Here is an 18,007-nt window from a genome sequence, read left to right as displayed (position 1 = left end):
AAACAAATTTATTTTAAAAAATAATACTACCTGTTTTGTTACCTCACAGAGGTAAAAAGATAAAATGAAATTACGTATGTGATAGCATTTTAGAATTAAGTAATAAACTAATATATTAGTGTATGTATTATCTCTACTATTACATTAATTAAAGATTATACAAGTAAATATAAAATTGTTCTGAGTGCTATGAAGGAGAGGGGCACAATGCTATATAACAGGGGGAATGGTCCTGGTCAGGAATGTCTTGGAAGACTTTCCTACGGAAGTGATAATTGGACTGAGGACTGAAAAAAGAGTGGCGTTAACAAGGCAAAGGGGTAGGAGAAAGAAAGGGATAGCATATGAAAAAGCTTTAAACAAGAGAAAGCATGGCACGTGGAGAAATTAAAAGAAGGTCAATGTGGCTGACGCTCAGAAAATAAGAGAGTGCATGAGATGATACTACAGTGGTAGAAAGATCAGCCTGTATTCCTAGGGAAACAGCTCCACCATGGCACCCTGGTGATTGCATGTCTCCACCTAGGCAAGGCTCAGTTAGTTACAGAATGCCCTCTGATCCTCCCTGGGACGTATCAAGATAGGCAGTCTTGCGAGGAACTGTTAAAGGCTATTTCTCATCTGCCTCCTTAGCTTGCAGGAGGCTGCCTATCCTGCATAAGGCTGCCATGAGGCAGTTTCTCATCTGTCTCCTGGTTCTAGTAAGGCACAGGACTTTCCACCTTGACCCTTTCAGGTACAGCTGTAGGCTGTAAAGTTGCTTAGCTGCAGCCTAGAGTTGACTCCTCAAAAACAAAGCAACCCATCATTCTCGTCATCTGGTCCCTCCAGTTCAGTGTCATCCTCCGGGATTATGGATGCATGCAGCTGATACCACGCTGATCATGTTTTGCTGTCTGTGTAAGTAATAAACTGTCTAAATATATTTGGGTCTCTTGTGTCCTTACCAGTCAATCCTATGGAGGTGAGGCAAGACTACATAGCAGCTGGCACCCCACTGCTACTTAGGAACTGATTGACTAAGTGATAGTATGGAACCTTGTAGGGGATGTTAATGATGTGGATCTTTTATTCTAAGAGCTATGTGGAGCCACTGAAGTGTTTTAACCAAAGAAGGGACATAACTGAATTTGCATTTTGAAAAAAGCAATCTATGGAGTGTAGTATGGAGAACAGATTTGAGAGAGGACAGAGTAGATGCAAGAAAACTAGTTAAGAGGCTACTGTAGGAGAATGGATTTGAAAGAGGATGGAGCAGATAAAAGAAAATTACAGTAACAGTCTAGAGTGGTAGTATTAGTAGATTCAGAGAGAATGGACTAATTTGAGAGATACATAGAGGTAAAAATATTTTTAATGCAGAATCAAGTGGAGTGCTTTTCTTTCTTGAGCAACATATTATTTTCCCTGAAGTTTTACTGCCTTCCTTTTAGTCTAGCAATATCTACCTAAAGTTTCTTTAGTTCATTCAAATATTTCAAAGATAAAGGCAACTATATGAAAACACCTCACCTATTTACTCCCCAAATATATATCTCCTTTCTTGAGCCCTCCATCTTCCTCCCAATGCAATCTAGGCCTGTGCTATAGTTGTCATCCTGGAACTTCCTTTCATTAAGCTTCTGGGCTGAATCCACTATTGCTGGATTCTTTGACTTTTTCTTTATTGGTTAACTGCTTTGTTTGATTGTGCTCATCCTAGAACAACTGCCTAAGAAAGGATGTATGAGAGTTAAACTTTCTGAATCCTTGAATGTATTAAGATGTCTTTATTTTACTTTCACACTTAATTAATAATTTTCCTGGGTATATAACACGGGGTTGGAAATCATTTCCCCCTGGATTTTTAAGTCCACTGTCTTCTACCATCCAGTGTTGCTGATAAAAACATTAAAACTACTTCAATTTTTGTTCCTTGGAAGCATTTATGATTTTTCTCTCTATCCATGATGTTCTGAAACGTTGCTTCCTTTGTAGATCCTTTCATTCATCCTAACCAGCACTCAGTAAGCCTTTTTGATGCGCAGATATATGTCTCACTTTAAGTCTAGTGAATCTTCTCAAATTATTTATTCTGATTTGTTTGTTCTGTCTTTCTGGAACTTTTTTAAAAAAATTAATAGCTACTCTACTTATTTATTTATTCATTTATTTTTAGCTGTGTTGGGTCTTCGTTTCGTGCGAGGTCTTTCTCTAGTTGCAGCAAGCGGGGGCCACTCTTCATCGTGGTGCGGGGGCCACTCTTCATCACGGTGCGTGGGCCTCTCACTATCGCGGCCCATCCCGTTGCGGGTCACAGGCTCCAGACGCGCAGGCTCAGCAGTTGTGGCTCACGGGCCCAGTTGCTCCGCGGCATGAGGGATCTTCCCAGACCAGGGCTCGAACCCGTGTCCCCTGCATTAGCAGGCAGATTCTCAACCACTGCGCCACCAGGGAAGCCCCTTTCTGGGGCTTTTATTAGTCAGGTATCAGACTCCAGATTGCCCTCTTGTCTCATGATTTCTGTCTCCTTGTCTTTTTGCTTTCATTCAGATTATACTGATTTTATTTTCTGGCCCTCCAGCTAAGCTATTTTTTTTTCGAATCATAATTTTTACTTCCCTGTGCTCGCTCTTCTTCTTTAATTGTTCTTTTTTTCACGGCATGCTATTCTGTTTTATGGTTTCAATTTAGTCTTTAATTTCTCTGATGTTACTGATTAGTTTATATTACGTTTTATTACATCTCTGAATTATCCTGTTGTTCTTTCGTCCACTTTCTGTTTACTTATTTTGGGCTTTCTTTCACATGTTCCAAATTTTCCTCAAATGTCTCTTCATCCTTGTTTGTCTGCCTATACAGCAGTCCTATTATATCTCCACAGATGAGAAAATTAATTCATAAAGAGGTTAAGTAACATGTTCAAAACTATGAAATAATAAGTAGCAAATTTGAGATTCTAATTCAGGTGGTCTAATTCCAGAGCCTGATCTCTCAAACACCCTGCTTTACTAGTTATACTAGCTACCTTAGTTCTCCCCATATAATGCATTTAATTTACTTAGGGAAGGAATCTACTGTTTGTGGGGTGGGAAGAATAGGAGGAAACGCCTTGAAGGTTGTTGTTTTGAAGTAAGTGATAAGGAGTCACTTTGTCCCTTATCCAGCAATTTCTAATAGATGAACTTCTAAACATTACCACAAGATGGTGCACAATGACTACACATTTGTTCCCAGTGGTGGAAACTAACTAGGATCTGGAAATCTAATTATAGAGCTTCTGGTGACACCCCAAAATTTCAAGGCAGTGTTTGCAAGTCTTGCTAGGAATGAGAACCATATACAAGTTTGTTTACAGAATACTAGCATATGGCTATTACTACCTAAGTGACAAAAACTTCTACTATATTTCTGTTAGAAATGATACTTAGAAAATATAAGTGCTCCTCCACCCCAGCTCCACTCCCTAAGTCCTGAGAACTGTCTGAATTTGTCTTATTAACAAACACAAGCTTAACAGAGATTGTCAATTGGAAAAATAAGGTTCTGAGAGAAAACTGACCTAAGCTGTACACTTAGGTATAAAATTAACAGATCCCATACTCCATCACTATCATAATCTGAAATGCATATATTTTCTTAGTTCTGTCACATAATATATTAATTTACATGTTTTTAAAGTTCCAGTTTCCAAGTATTTAAAGCAAAATAAAGCATTAATGTGAACTAGAAATGTATTTGAAGTAAATACTTTAAAGTACTTTAGGGCTTCCCTAGTGGCGCAGTGGTTGAGAATCTGCCTACCAATGCAGGGGACACGGGTTTGAGCCCTGGTCTGGGAAGATGCCACATGCCGCGGAGCAACTAGGCCCGTGAGCCACAACTACTGAGCCTGCGCATCTGGAGCCTGTGCTCCGCAACAAGAGAGGCCGCGACAGTGAGAGGCCCGCGCACCGCGATGAAGAGTGGCCCCCGCTTGCCGCAACTAGAGAAAGCCCTTGCACAGAAACGAAGACTCAACACAGCCAAAAATAAATTTAATAAATAAATAAATAAAAATAAAGGAATTCCTTTAAAAAAAAATTACTTTAACAGGGTCGATAATGACCAGTGGGGTAAGAGTCAGTTGCTTAAAAAAAAAAATCCAGAAAAAACAAATTAAAAATAGGAGGCATCCCTGACACAGCTTCACATCCTAACTATAAATTCAAATAATGTGGTCTGTGTATAAGCTACTGGAATTAATATTTTTAAAAGAATATTACTTTTTATTTTGCAGTTCCTGATATACGCTAACCATATTTATGGACTTTATAATTTTACTTTTTAAATGAGAAAGCAAATCTCCTTTCAATTTTTTTGTCAAATATTACACTGTCATTTTGTTATTTATCAAGAAAAGGATAGCACTAATGAATTGGAGTCCTTGATTTTGCAATTTAATGCATGTATACACCAAAGAGTACAAAGAAAAGCAGACTGCCTTTTGACTAGCATTTAAATGTGCACACTTCCAAAGTGCTCGGGCACTGGTTTTATCCTTGCATTCTTCAAGTACATTAAATTTTCACACTCAAAATGGCATAGCAAATGCAGATGAACTTATTAATGTCAAATCAATTTTCTTCAAAGTAAACAAAGCCCATACTTCTTATTGAGAATGCATTTAAAGGATAAGAAGTTTAAATGCTAAAAATAAAAGTTAAAAAAAATCTTACAACTAAAAAGGTGTATTTTTCACACTGCCTAATCTTAAAAATAGCAAAAATATTTTTCCTAAAATTTTACAAAAATTTTATCTCTTGGACTATAACTGTGAGAAACAACTAAAAAAAATTTTTTTTTGAAAGAGTTGTAGGAAGCATAAAAAAATTTCTAATTATATTTGTACTCTAAGGTGCATACTTCTGTTTTTAAATATGGTCCTACTATTTGACAATATAAAATATTAAAATATTTGTTGAACCTACAAGCACATTTGGAAACAATCATTTAGCAACTATATTCTCTGAACTAAATATCAGTTTTTATCATTTAATAAAATGGTCTGACAAGAGGTCAGAAAAACTGAAATTTGTATTGTTTTGAAAAGGCTGTTGTCACAACCTTAGTAGGGTAAATCTATGACTCCTTCACTGTGTAAGTTACTGAGAAAGAAAATGCAGATACTGTATGTATGTTATGTATAAAGGTATAATTATACACCTTTATTTGGGGATACTTGAATTTGCATATAAGAACTGAATTATATAATCAGAATGTTCATAAGATTTGGGATGGTTGTATATATAATATATGTATGTGAAGGGGGTATGTGTATAATAAAACATTTGCCTGATAGGAAGCATCTTTTTTCTGTTTTCCACAGGGTTATGCTGAAAATGTGGAGGACTTTTGCTCTCATAAAAGTCTCATGCTAGTAGGAAGTATAGTAAACATCCTAATTTTCACTACAGTTGCAAGCAACAGAAACAATTCAAGCGATTTTTTAAAAAACCCATGTGGTGGGTGGTGGAAATGTATTACATGAACATAGCTATCTCACAGAATCCAAAAGCAGCAATGCAGCTAGGCATCACGAGGGACTGAAACCAAGAAATGGAAAGTCATCAGACCTTCAGCTCTGGCCTTCTCACCTTTTCTTCTTTCTGTACCTCTGCTTTAGTCTTCTCTTACATGGTCCAGCTATCTTTGATTATTTCTGTGCATGGTAAAGGATGGCCACCGACAGCTCTGATTTTATATTCTCTTAGTGCAGTCCTAATTCTAAATTGTCTTTCTTAAACTGAGGTATTTCTTTTCTTCTAGGAATTTGGACTTTGAACTGAATGAAAGAAGGTCACCCTGGTTCCTGATAATTTTGCTGTCAGAAAATTAGTGGCCAGAACGGGGGTCCGAGGAGAATGCAGTACAAACAAGACAAACAACCTACTTCTGTGATGTGGCAGTCAGTTCTAAGAAAAAGGGAGTCATTGAAAGATAGGCAGAAACCTTCTTCCTTTTATATATCTAAACATATACACCATGAGATTTCTAGTTTTCCTGTAGTGTGGTCTTTCATGTCTTTTGCTACTGTATTACTAGATATTTGAGATTTCTAATGCTATTGTAAATGGTATTTTCAGAATTATGATTTCTATCATTTTTTTGCTGGTAAGTAGTAATACAACTGATGTTTAAATTTTTTAATTGAAATAGAATTCATACCACAAAGACCTTTTTAAAGTACATGATTCAGTGGGTTTTTAGTATATTTCCAAGGTCGTACACCCATCATAACTATCTAATTCCAGAACACTGTCATCACCACAAAAAGAAATCATGAACCCACTAGTAGTCACTCCTCATTTCTTCCTACCCCTTGTCCCTGGAATCACTAATCTACTTCCTGTCATTATGTATATGCCTATCCTAGACATTCACATAAATGGAATCATACAATATCTGATCTTTTGTGACTGGCTTCTCTCATTAGCATAATGTTTTTAAGGTTCATCCATGTTGTAGCATGTATCAGTAGTTTATTCCTCTTTATGGCTGAATAATATTCCATTGAATGAATATACCACATTTTACTTATCTATTAGTTGATGGATATTTGGGTTGTTTCTACTTTTTGGCTGCTATCAATAATGCTGCTATAAACATTCATGTACAAGTTTTTGTATGAATATTTTTCAATTTGTTTGGATATATACCTAGAGGAGGAATTCCTGGGTAATTCTATGTTTAACTTCTTGAGAAACTAACAAAATGTTTTCCAAAGCAGCTGCACACTTTCATATCCCAACTACCAGAGCATGAGGGGTTCAATTTCTCTGCATCTTTGCCAACACTTGTTACTGTTCATCTTTTTTATTAAAGCCATCCTACTGGGTGATACCACACTGTGGTTTTGATTTGAATTTCTGTATTGATTAATGATGTTGGACATCTTTTCATGTTGTACATTGGCCATTTGTAGCTCTTCTTTGAAAAATGTCTACTTAAATTCTTTGACCAGTTTTAATTGGGTTATTCGTGTTTTTATTGTTGAGTTGCAAGATTTCTTTATATATACTAGATTCTAGTCCTTTATCAGATATATGATTTGCAAGTATTTTCTCATCTTGTGGGTTGTCTTTCACTTTCTTGATAGTGTCAGTTGAAGCACAACAATTTTTAACCTTGATAAAGTCCAATTCATCTGTTTTTTTTTCTTTGGTTGCTTGAGCTTCAGATGTCATATCTAATAAACTACTGCCTAATCCAACGTCAAGAAAATATACACCCATGTGTTCTTCTAAGAGTTTTACAGTTTTAATTCTTATCTTTAGGTCATTGATTCATTTTGAGAAAATTTTTATATATAGTATGAAGCAGCGGTTCAAACTAATTCAACTGGCTATCCAGATGCCCAGCCTTATTTGTTGAAATACTATCCTTTCCCCATCTTTGTTCAACATCAATTGGCCATAGATGTATGGATTTATTTCTGTACTTTCAATTATATTCTATTGATCTATATATCTATTATTATGCTAGTACTACACTGCCTTGATTACTGTAGTTTTATAGTAAGTTTTGAAATCAGGAATTGTGAGTCTCCATGTTTGTTCTTTTTTTTAAAGATTAATTTGGCTATTTTGAGTCCCTTACATTTGCATATGAATTTTAGAATCAGCTTGTGAATTTCTGCCAAAAAAAAAAAAAGCTGGAATTTTGATAGGGACTGTATTGAATCTCTGAATTAATTTGGGAAATGTTGCCACCTTAATGATATTCAGACTTCCAATCCATGAACATGGCATATCTTTTCATTTATTTAGGTCTTTAATTTCTTACAATGGTGTTTTGAAGTTTGCAGTGTTCACATCTTGCACTTATTTTGTTAAATTTATTAAGTATTTTATTCTTTTTTGATGTTATTGTACAATTTTTAATATTGACTCTTTATCCAGTGATGTTTCTAAATTTATATATTAATTCTAATAGTGTGTCCATAGAGTCTTTTATATTTGCTAGGTACATAATCATGTTGCTTTCAAGTAATGACAGTTTATTTCTTTCTTCCTAATCCTTATCCCTTATATTTCTTTTTCTATATAATTGTACTGACTAGGACTTCTAGCACAATGTTGAAAAGAAGTATTGAATAGTAAGAGAGAACATTCATCATTCTCCATTTAAATAGGAAAGTTTAAAAATATTTCACTATTGTGTATGACATTTGCTATATATTTTTAATGAAAAATTAACATTGAATTTTTGTCAAAGTTTTTTTGACATCTATCATGAGGATCACATGTTTTTTTTCCTTTTTTTTCTTTGCCCTGTTAATGTAAGGATTATATTGATCCATTTTTAAATGCTAAGGCTCTCTTGCATGTATGGAATAAGCCATACTTAATTGTGCTGTATTATGCTTTTTAAATATGTGGCTGGATTCCACTTGCTAATATTTTGTTAAGAACATTTGGCTTTATATTCATGAATAGACTGATGAATAATTTCTCTTTCTTTTAATGTCCTTGTCAGGGTTTGAAATCAAAGTCATGCTGGCCTTCAAAAAAGTTAAAACATTAGAAAATATTCTTTCTTTTTTTCTGGAAAAGTTTGGGTAAGTTTGATGTTATTTCTTCTTAAATATTTGGGAAATTTTACCAATGAAGTTTTCCAAGCCTCAGGGTTTCTTTATGGAAAGATTTTTTTTTAATTGCTTCAAATTCATTATTAGTGTTAAGACTACTCAGATTTTCTATTCCTTCTGTCAGTTTTGGTAAGATTTCTCCTCAAGGTATTCATTCCTTTTTACCCAAATTATGTCAAATTTATTGGTATAAAGTTATTCATAATATCTTGTCAGGGTCTTTTTTACGCCTGTAGGATCTGTAATGATATCACCTTTTTCATTCTTGATATTTTTTTAAAATTAATTAAATTATTTTATTTAGTTTTGGCTGCATTGGGTCTTCGTTGCTGCATGCAGGCCACCCCCAGCTGTGGCGAGCGGGGGCCACTCCTCACCACAGTGCGCAGGCCTCTCACTGCAGTGGCCTCTCCCCTTGTGGAGCATGGGCTCCAGGCACACAGGCTTCAGTAGTTGTGGCACGTAGCTCAGCAGTTGTGGCTCACAGGCTCTAGAGCGCAGGCTCAGCAGTTGTGGCACATGGGCCCAGTTGCTCTGCGGCATGGGGGATCCTCCCAGACCACAGCCTGAACCCATGTTCCCTGCATTGGCAGGCGGATTCTTAACCACCGTGCCACCAGGGAAGTCTGATACTGTTAATTCATGTTTTATCTCTTCTTTATCAGTCTTGGTAGGGACTTCTTAAATTTATTCATCTTTTCAAAGAACCAAATCCAATAAATTTGGCTGATAAATTTAGCAGTAATAATTAATTCCTTCAGTTATTTTTTTTCTCAAAATGTCACTATTTCACTTTCATTTTTGAAGGATATTTTTCACTGCACATGGAAATCTAGGCTGGCAACATTCTGAAGCTTATTCCATTATCTTCTGGTTTCCATCATCACTGCTGAGAAATTAGCTGTCAGTTTCACTGTTGCCCTTTGAGGGTAGTGTGTAGTTTTTCTGTGTTTGCTTTTTAAGATTTTCAGCAGTTCTGCTATACTGTGCCCCAGTGTGGTTTTCTATGTATTTGTCTCTGCTTGGGTTTGCTGAAATTCTGAACTCTGTGAGTTGATGTCTTTCATTATTTTGGAATGTTCTCAGCCATTGTCTCTTTAAATATTGCATTTGTCCCATTCTTTCTCTACACTGATTCTCAGACTTTATGCATATGTTAGCACTTTGAGTATTATGCTCTTTTCTGTTTTTTCTGTTCTCTTATCTCTGGGCTTCCATTTAGATATTTTCTATTGATATGTCTAATAGTTCACAAATCCTGTGTTTGGCCATATCCAATCTATTATTAAACCTACCCAAAGAGTTATTCACTTCAGATATTTTATTTTTCAGTTCTAGGAAGTTCACTTAAATCTCTGTATGGATTCCAATTTTCTGGTTAAAATTTCCATCATTTCATTCATTTTGTCATTTTTTCCTCTATTTTCTTGAAAATATTAATCATAGTTGCTTTAAAATCTTTAAATGCCAACTCCACCATTTGAATCATCCACAGAATTGCTTCATTTTCCTATATAGTTAATTATGAGTCATATGGCCCTTCCTCTTTACAGGTCTCTTAATTTTTTATTGTATGGCAGACATTATATCTACTGATTCCAGATTATGTTATATTCCACCAGAGAGGGTTTCTTTTTTTCTCTGTCAGGCAAACATGGTGAGTAGCTGATCATATAAAACCCCTCTTAAGGCATGGCTTACCCGGCCTTTTAATTAAGAGCCTATGGATCCTTGACTCCTCAGCCCTGGAATGGCTCTCCCTCTCTGGAATTTTAGTCCCTTTAGTTTGCTTTCACAGATGTCCTAAAAACTGTAATTTTTATAACTTATGTAGGCTTTTATAATTGCTGCTATCAGAGCATTGGCCTGCCCCAAATTACTACATCCTACCCAGAAGTGGAAGCTCCTCTGAATTCTTTAAAAAGGAGGATGAGTGCTCCTCAGCTCACAGAGTAGTTCTGTATGTCCTCTTTTGCCATCATTCACTGCAATTACTGTTTATGTCCTCTTTTGCCATCATTCACGCAATTACTGTTTATTATAACTACCTATACTATTCAGAGAACATGACTGTTTAGATTACTTTGGTAGATAGCTGCTGCTCTCGCATTCTCCAGTACCTGTTAATTGCTCCCTTTACTGGGCCTTTCACAAAGCAGTGAAAATAGAACCAAGTGAATAAGGAAGAGCTGTATGGTAGACTGCCTATGCCTCAAGTATTAACAACATTTAGTGTTTGTTTTGTAGATTTGGCTATGGAAAAATGCAAATGTTTTACATTACTATCAATCAGAATTAATTCTTAAAAACTATTCTAACAACAGAAAATAAAATAAAAATTAAAATAAATAAAACAGTACATGTGTATCCAGTTGGTGGGATACCCACATACAGAAGATCTATTCCAAGTGATGTTAAAACACAGTAATTTGATTACACATGCCTAGTGAGATATAGTCTAAGAATAAAAATATTTACCATAAAAGCCTTTAACTATTTTTAATAATGACATTAAGAGTGCACTTTGGGGAATTCCCTGGCAGCCCAGTGGTTAGGATTCTGTGCTTCCAAAGCAGAGGGCATGTGTTTGATCCCTGGTCAGGGAACTAAGATCCCACAAGCTGCACAGTGTGACCAAAAATTTAAAAAGTGCACTTTGGTGTTGTTATCCTGAGACTTTGTTGTCTGTATAATGTACAATAAAGAAAATTAGTGGGGAGGCCTTCAAGATGGCAGAGGAGTAAGACGTGGAGATCACCTTCCTGTGCACAAATACATCAGAAATACAATGACATGAGGAAAAACTCCTACAGAACACCTACTGAACGCTGGTAGAATCTCAGACTCCCAAAAGGCAAGAAACTCCCCATGTACCTGGCCGTGAGGCTGACAGGGTCTTGGTGCTCCAGCTGGGTGTCAGGCCTGTGCCTCTGAGGAGGGAGAGCCGAGTTCAGGACTTTGGTCCACCAGAGACCTCCCAGCTCCATGTAATATCAAACGGCGAAAGCTCTCTATCTCAATGCTAAGACGTAGCTCCAATCAACAACCAGCAAGCTACAGTGCTGGACACCCTATGCCAAACAACTGGCAAGACAGGAACACAACGCCATCCATTAGCAGAGAGGCTGCCTAAAATAATAATAAGGTCACAAACACCCCAAAACACACCACTGGACGCGGTCCTGCCCACCAGAAAGACAAGATCCAGCCTCATCCACCAGAACACAGGCACTAGTCCCCTTCACCAGGAAGCCTGCACAACCCACTGAACCAACCTAAACCACTGGGGGCAGACACCAAAAACAATGGGAACTACGAACCTGCAGCCTGCAAAAAGGAGACCACAAACACATTAAGTTAAGCAAAATGAGAAGACAGAGAAACACACAGTAGATGAAGGAGCAAGGTTAAAACGCACCAGACCAAACAGGTGAAGAGGAAATAGGCAGGATACCTGAAAAAGAATTCACAGTAATGATAGTAAAGATGATCCAAAATCTTGGAAATAGAATGGAGAAAATAACAAAGATCTAGAAGAACTAAAGAGCAAACAAACAATGATGAGCAGCACAATAAATGAAATTAAAAATTCTCTAGAAGGAATCAATAGCAGAATAACTGAGGCAGAAGAACGGATAAGTGACATGGAAGATAAAATAGTGGAAAGCTCTACTGCAGAGCAAAATAAAGAAAAAAGAATGAACAGAATTGAGGACAGTCTCTGAGACTTCTGGGACAACAGTAAATGCACCAACATTCGAATTATAGGGGTCCCAGAAGAAGAAGGGAAAAGGAAAGGGACCAAGAAAATATTTGAAGAGATTATAGTTGAAAAATTCCCTAATAGGGGAAAGGAAATAGTTAATCAAGTCCAGGCAGCGCAGAGAGTCCCATACAGGATAAATCCAAGGAGAAACACGCCAAGACACATATTAATCAAACTATCAAAAATTAAATACTAAGAACAAATATTAAAAGCAGCAAGGGAAAAACAACAAATAACATACAAGGGAATACCCATAAGGTTAAGAGCTAATCTTTCAGCAGAAACTCTGCAAGCCAGAAGGGAGTGGCAAGACATATTTAAAGTGATGAAAGGAAAAACCTACAACCGAGATTACTCTACCCAGCAAAGAACTCATTCAGATTCGACAGAGAAATTAAAACCTTTATAGACAAGCAAAAGCTAAGAGAATTCAGCACCACCAAACCAGCTTTACAAGAAATGCTAAAGGAACTTCTCTAGGCAGGAAACACAAGAGAAGGAAAAGACCTACAATAACAAACCCAAAAGAAATGGTAATAGGAACATACATATTGATAATTACCTTAAACGTAAATGGATTCAATGCTCCAACCAAAAGACACAGACTGGCTGAATAGATAGAAAAACAAGACCCGTATATATGCAGTGTACAAGAGACCCACTTCAGACCTAGGGACACATACAGACTGAAAGTGAGGGAATGGAAAAAGGTATTCCATGCAAATGGAAATCAAAAGAAAGCCACAGTAGCAATTCTCATATCAGAAAAAATAGACTTTAAAATAAAGACTATTACAAGACACAAGAAGGACTCTACATAATGATCAAGGGATCAATCCAAGAAGAAGATATAACAATTGTAAATATTTATGCATCCAACATAGAAGCACCTCAATACATAAGGCAAATGCTAACAGCCATAAAAGGGGAAATTGACAGTAACACAATCATAGTAGGGGACTTTAACACCCCACTTTCACCAATGGACAGATCATGCAAAATGAAAATAAATAAGGAAACACAAGCTTTAAATGATACATTAAACAGGATGGACTAACTTGATATTTACAAGACATTCCATCCAAAAACAACAGAATACACTTTCTTCTCAAGTGCTCATGGAACATTCTCCAGGATAGATCATATCCTGGGTCACAAACCAAGCCCTGGTAAATTTAAGAAAATTGAAATCATACCAAGTATCTTTTCCGACCACAACGCTATGAGACTAGATATCAATTACAGGAAAAAATCGGTAAAAAACAGAAATACATGGAGGCTAAACAATATGCTACATAATAACCAAGAGATCACTGAAAAAATCAAAGAGGAAATCAAAAAATACCTAGAAACAAATGACAATGAAAACAACCCAAAACCTATGGGATGCAGCAAAAGCAGTTCTAAGAGGGAAGTTTATAGCAATACAATCCTAACTCAGGAAACAGAAATAACTCAAATAAACAACCTAACCTTACACCTAAAGCAATTAGAGAAAGAAGAACAAAAAAAAACCCAAAGTGAGCAGGAGGAAAGAAATCATAAAGATCAGATCAGAAATAAATGAAAAAGAAATGAAGGAAACAACAGCAATGATCAAAAAAACTAAAAGCTGGTTCTTTGAGAAGATAAACAAAATTGATAAACCATTAGCCAGATTCATCAAGAAAAAAAAGGGAGAAGACTCAAATCAATAGAACCAGAAATGAAAAAGGAGAAGTAACAACTGACACTGCAGAAATACAAAGGATCATGAGAGATTATTACAAGCAACTATATGCCAATAAAATGGACAACCTGGAAGACATGGACAAATTCTTAGAAAAGCACAACCTTCCGAGACTGACCCAGGAAGAAATAGAAAATATAAACAGACCAATCACAAGCACTGAAATTGAGACTGTGATTAAAAATATTCCAACAAACAAAAGCCCAGGACCAGATGGCTTCACAGGAGAATTCTACCAAATATTTACAGAAGAGCTAACACCTATCCTTCTCAAACTCTTCCAAAATATAGCAGAGGGAGGAACACTCTCAAACTCATTCTACAAGGCCACCATCACCCTGATACCAAAACCAGACAAAGATGTCACAAAGAAAGAAAACTACAGGACAATATCACTGATGAACATAGATGCAAAACTCCTCAACAAAATACTAGCAAACAGAATCCAACAGCACATTAAAAGGATTATTCACCATGATCAAGTGGGGTTTATCCCAGGAATGCAAGGATTCTTTAATATATGCAAATCAATCAATGTGATAAACCATATTAACAAATTGAAGGATAAAAACCATATGATCATCTCGATAGATGCAGAAAAAGCTCTTGACAAAATTCAACACCCATTTATGATAAAAACCCTCCAGAAAGTAGGCATAGAGGGAACTTACCTACACATAATGAAGGCCATATACGACAAACCCACAGCCAACATCATTCTCAATGGTGAAAAACTGAAAGCATTTCCTCTAAGATCAGGAATGAGACAAGGTTGTCCACTCTCACCACTATTATTCAACATAGTTTTGGAAGTTTTAGCAACAGCAATCAGAGAAGAAAAAGAAATAAAAGGAATCCAAATCGGAAAAGAAGAAGTAAAGCTGTCACTGTTTGCAGATGACATGACACTATATATAGAGAATCCTAAAGATGCCACCAGAAAACTACTAGAGCTAATCAATGAATTTGGTAAAGTAGCAGGATACAAAATTAATGCCCAGAAATCTCTTGCATTCCTATACACTAATGATGAAAAATCTGAAAGAGAAATTAAGGAATCACTCTCATTTACCATTGCAACAGAAAGAATAAAATACCTAGGAATAAACCTAACTAAGGAGACAGAAGACCTGTATGCAGAAAACTATAAGACACTGATAAAAGAAATTAAAGATGATACAAACAGATGGAGAGATACACCATGTTCTTGGATTGGAAGCATCAACATTGTGAAAATGACTCTACTGCCCAAAGCAATCTACAGATTCAATGCAATCCCTATCAAACTACCAATGGCATTTTTCACAGAACTACAACAAAAAATTTCACAATTTGTATGGAAACACAAGAGACCCCAAATAGCCAAAGCAATGCTGAGAAAGAAAAACAGAGCTGGAGGAATCAGGCTCCCTGACTTCAGACTATACTACAAAGCTACAGTAAGCAAGACAGTATGGTACTGGCACAAAAACAGAAATATAGATCAATGGAACAGGATAGAAAGCTCAGAGATAAATCCACGCACATATGGTCACCTCATTTTTGATAAAGGAGGCAAGAATATACAGTGGAGAAAAGACAGCCTCTTCTATAAGTGGTGCTGGGAAAACTGGACAGCTACGTGTAAAAGAGTGAAATTAGTACACTCCCTAACACCATACACAAAAATAAACTCAAAATGGATTAAAGACCTAAATGTAAGACCTGACACTATAAAACTCTTAGTGGAAAACATAGGCAGAACACTCTATGACATAAATCACAGCAAGATCCTTTTTGACCCACCTCCTAGAAAAATGGAAATAAAAACAAAAATAAACAAGTGGGACCTAATGAAACTTAAAAGCTTTTGCACAGCAAAGGAAACCATAAACAAGACGAAAAGACAACCCTCAGAATGGGAGAAAATATTTCCAAATGAAGCAACTGACAAAAGACTAATCTCCAAAATTTACAAGCAGCTCATGCAGCTCAGTGTCAAAAAAAAAACAACCCAATCCAAAAATGGGCAGAAGACCTAAGTTGACATTTCTCCAAAGAAGACATACAGATTGCCAGCAAACACATGAAAGGATGCTCAACATCACTAATCATTAGAAAAATGCAAATCAAAACCGCAATGAGGTGTCACCTCACACCAGTCAGAATGGCCATCACCAAAGAATAAATGCTGGAGAGGGTGTGGAGAAAAGGGAACCCTCTTGCACTGTTGGTGGGAATGTAAATTGATACAGTCACTATGGAGAACAGTATAGAGGTTCTTTAAAAAACTAAAAATAGAACTACCATACGACCCAGGAATCCCACTACTGGGCATATACCCTGCGAAAACCATAATTCAAAAAGAGTCATGTACCACAATGTTCATTGCAGCTCCATTTACAGTAGCCAGGACATGGAAGCAACCTAAGTGTCCATCGACAGATGAATGGATTAAGAAGACATGGCACATATATACAATGGAATATTACTCAGCCATAAAAAGAAACGAAATTGAGTTATTTGTAGTGAGGTGGATGGACCTAGAAACTGTCATACAGAGTGAAGTAAGTCAGAAAGAGAAAAATAAACACCGTATGCTAACACATATATATGGAATCTAAAAAAAAAAAAAGGTTCTGAAGAACCTAGGGTCAGGATAGGAATAAAGCCACAGATGTAGAGAATGGACTTGAGGATACAGGGAGTGGGAAGGGTAAGCTGGGACAAAGTGAGAGAGTGACATGTACTTATACATACTACCAAATGTAAAATAGATAGCTAGTGGGAAGCAGCCGCATAGCACAGGGAGATCAGCTCGGTGCTTTTTGACCACCTAGAGGGGTGTGATAGGGAGGGTGGGAGGGAGATGCAAGAGGGAGGAGATATGGGGATATATGTATATGTATAACTGATTCACTTTGTTATAAAGCAGAAACTAACACACCATTGTAAAGCAATTATACTCCAATAAAGATGTTAAAAAAAAAAAGAAAATTAGTGACATTCTATCATTTTTGGAGTTATTGCGAAACAAATCTCTCAGCATGGCAGAAAGGAGATACAGATTATTGAGTACAGATCATTGAGTTTAAGGATAAATACTATAGCCCTGAATTTGATTTGGACATTTAACTATGAATCAATTACGTATTTTATCTTTAAAAACAAAAAAATCACATATTTCCTAAATCTGTGCATGGAAAAGGCAAGAGATAATAATCAGTCAATGGCAATGAGCTCTTCAAGCACACAGAAAACTATTTATCATGAAAAGAAACCAGGTATCTTTGGAGAAAAGGCTTATTACAGGTCTGGGTCTGGAATTATAAAACGTAAGCCTAGAACATCATATCACCTCACACATCAAGGAAGCTGTCAAGACTACTAGGGACATAGCAAAAGGATTCAGGAGCCAATCTGGTATATCTAGATGGTATCAAGATGATATATCTACAACATTTATGAGTAATCAGTGGTTTGAACATTAACTCAATATTGGATAATTATTAGTTACTATTAGCTTTTTATGTCTAAGAGTAACACAGTATTTTTTTTCTTAAATCCTTACCATTTACAAATATATATTGAAACATTTATGGAGGAAATAATATGATATCTGATTTTCTTCAAAAAATACAAGGGGAAATCTAAACAGAGGTATAGATGAAACTATATTAGCCCTGAGTTGATAATTGTTTAAGGTGGGTGATGAGTACATGAAGGTTCAATATACACTTCTACTTTCGTCTTTATTTGAATGTCTCATAATAAAAAAAAATTGTTTGTCACCTGCTTTGCCTTATCAAATCCGTTAATTCTTGTACATCACTTGTTCTCCCCCTGACATGGCCATAAGAATGGAGTGGGTATGAAAAGGGGGAAATGTATACAAAAAACTAGTCAAATAATTCTTTGCTCAAAA

At 36.2% G+C, this 18,007-nt stretch overlaps 1 protein-coding gene across 3 annotated transcripts in view; it reads right to left on the bottom strand.

The window, feature by feature from the left end:
• HFM1 (helicase for meiosis 1) overlaps nucleotides 1-18,007 on the bottom strand; it is a 150,746-nt gene that overhangs the window by 40,728 nt on the left and 92,011 nt on the right. The window lies entirely within an intron of this gene.

Source organism: Balaenoptera physalus, assembly GCF_965194825.1.
Source record: "Balaenoptera physalus genome assembly, chromosome: 1".
NCBI classification, from domain to species: domain Eukaryota; kingdom Metazoa; phylum Chordata; class Mammalia; order Artiodactyla; family Balaenopteridae; genus Balaenoptera; species Balaenoptera physalus.
The sequence above is the reverse complement of the archived record's forward strand: the minus strand, read 5'-3'. Positions and strand labels throughout refer to the sequence as shown.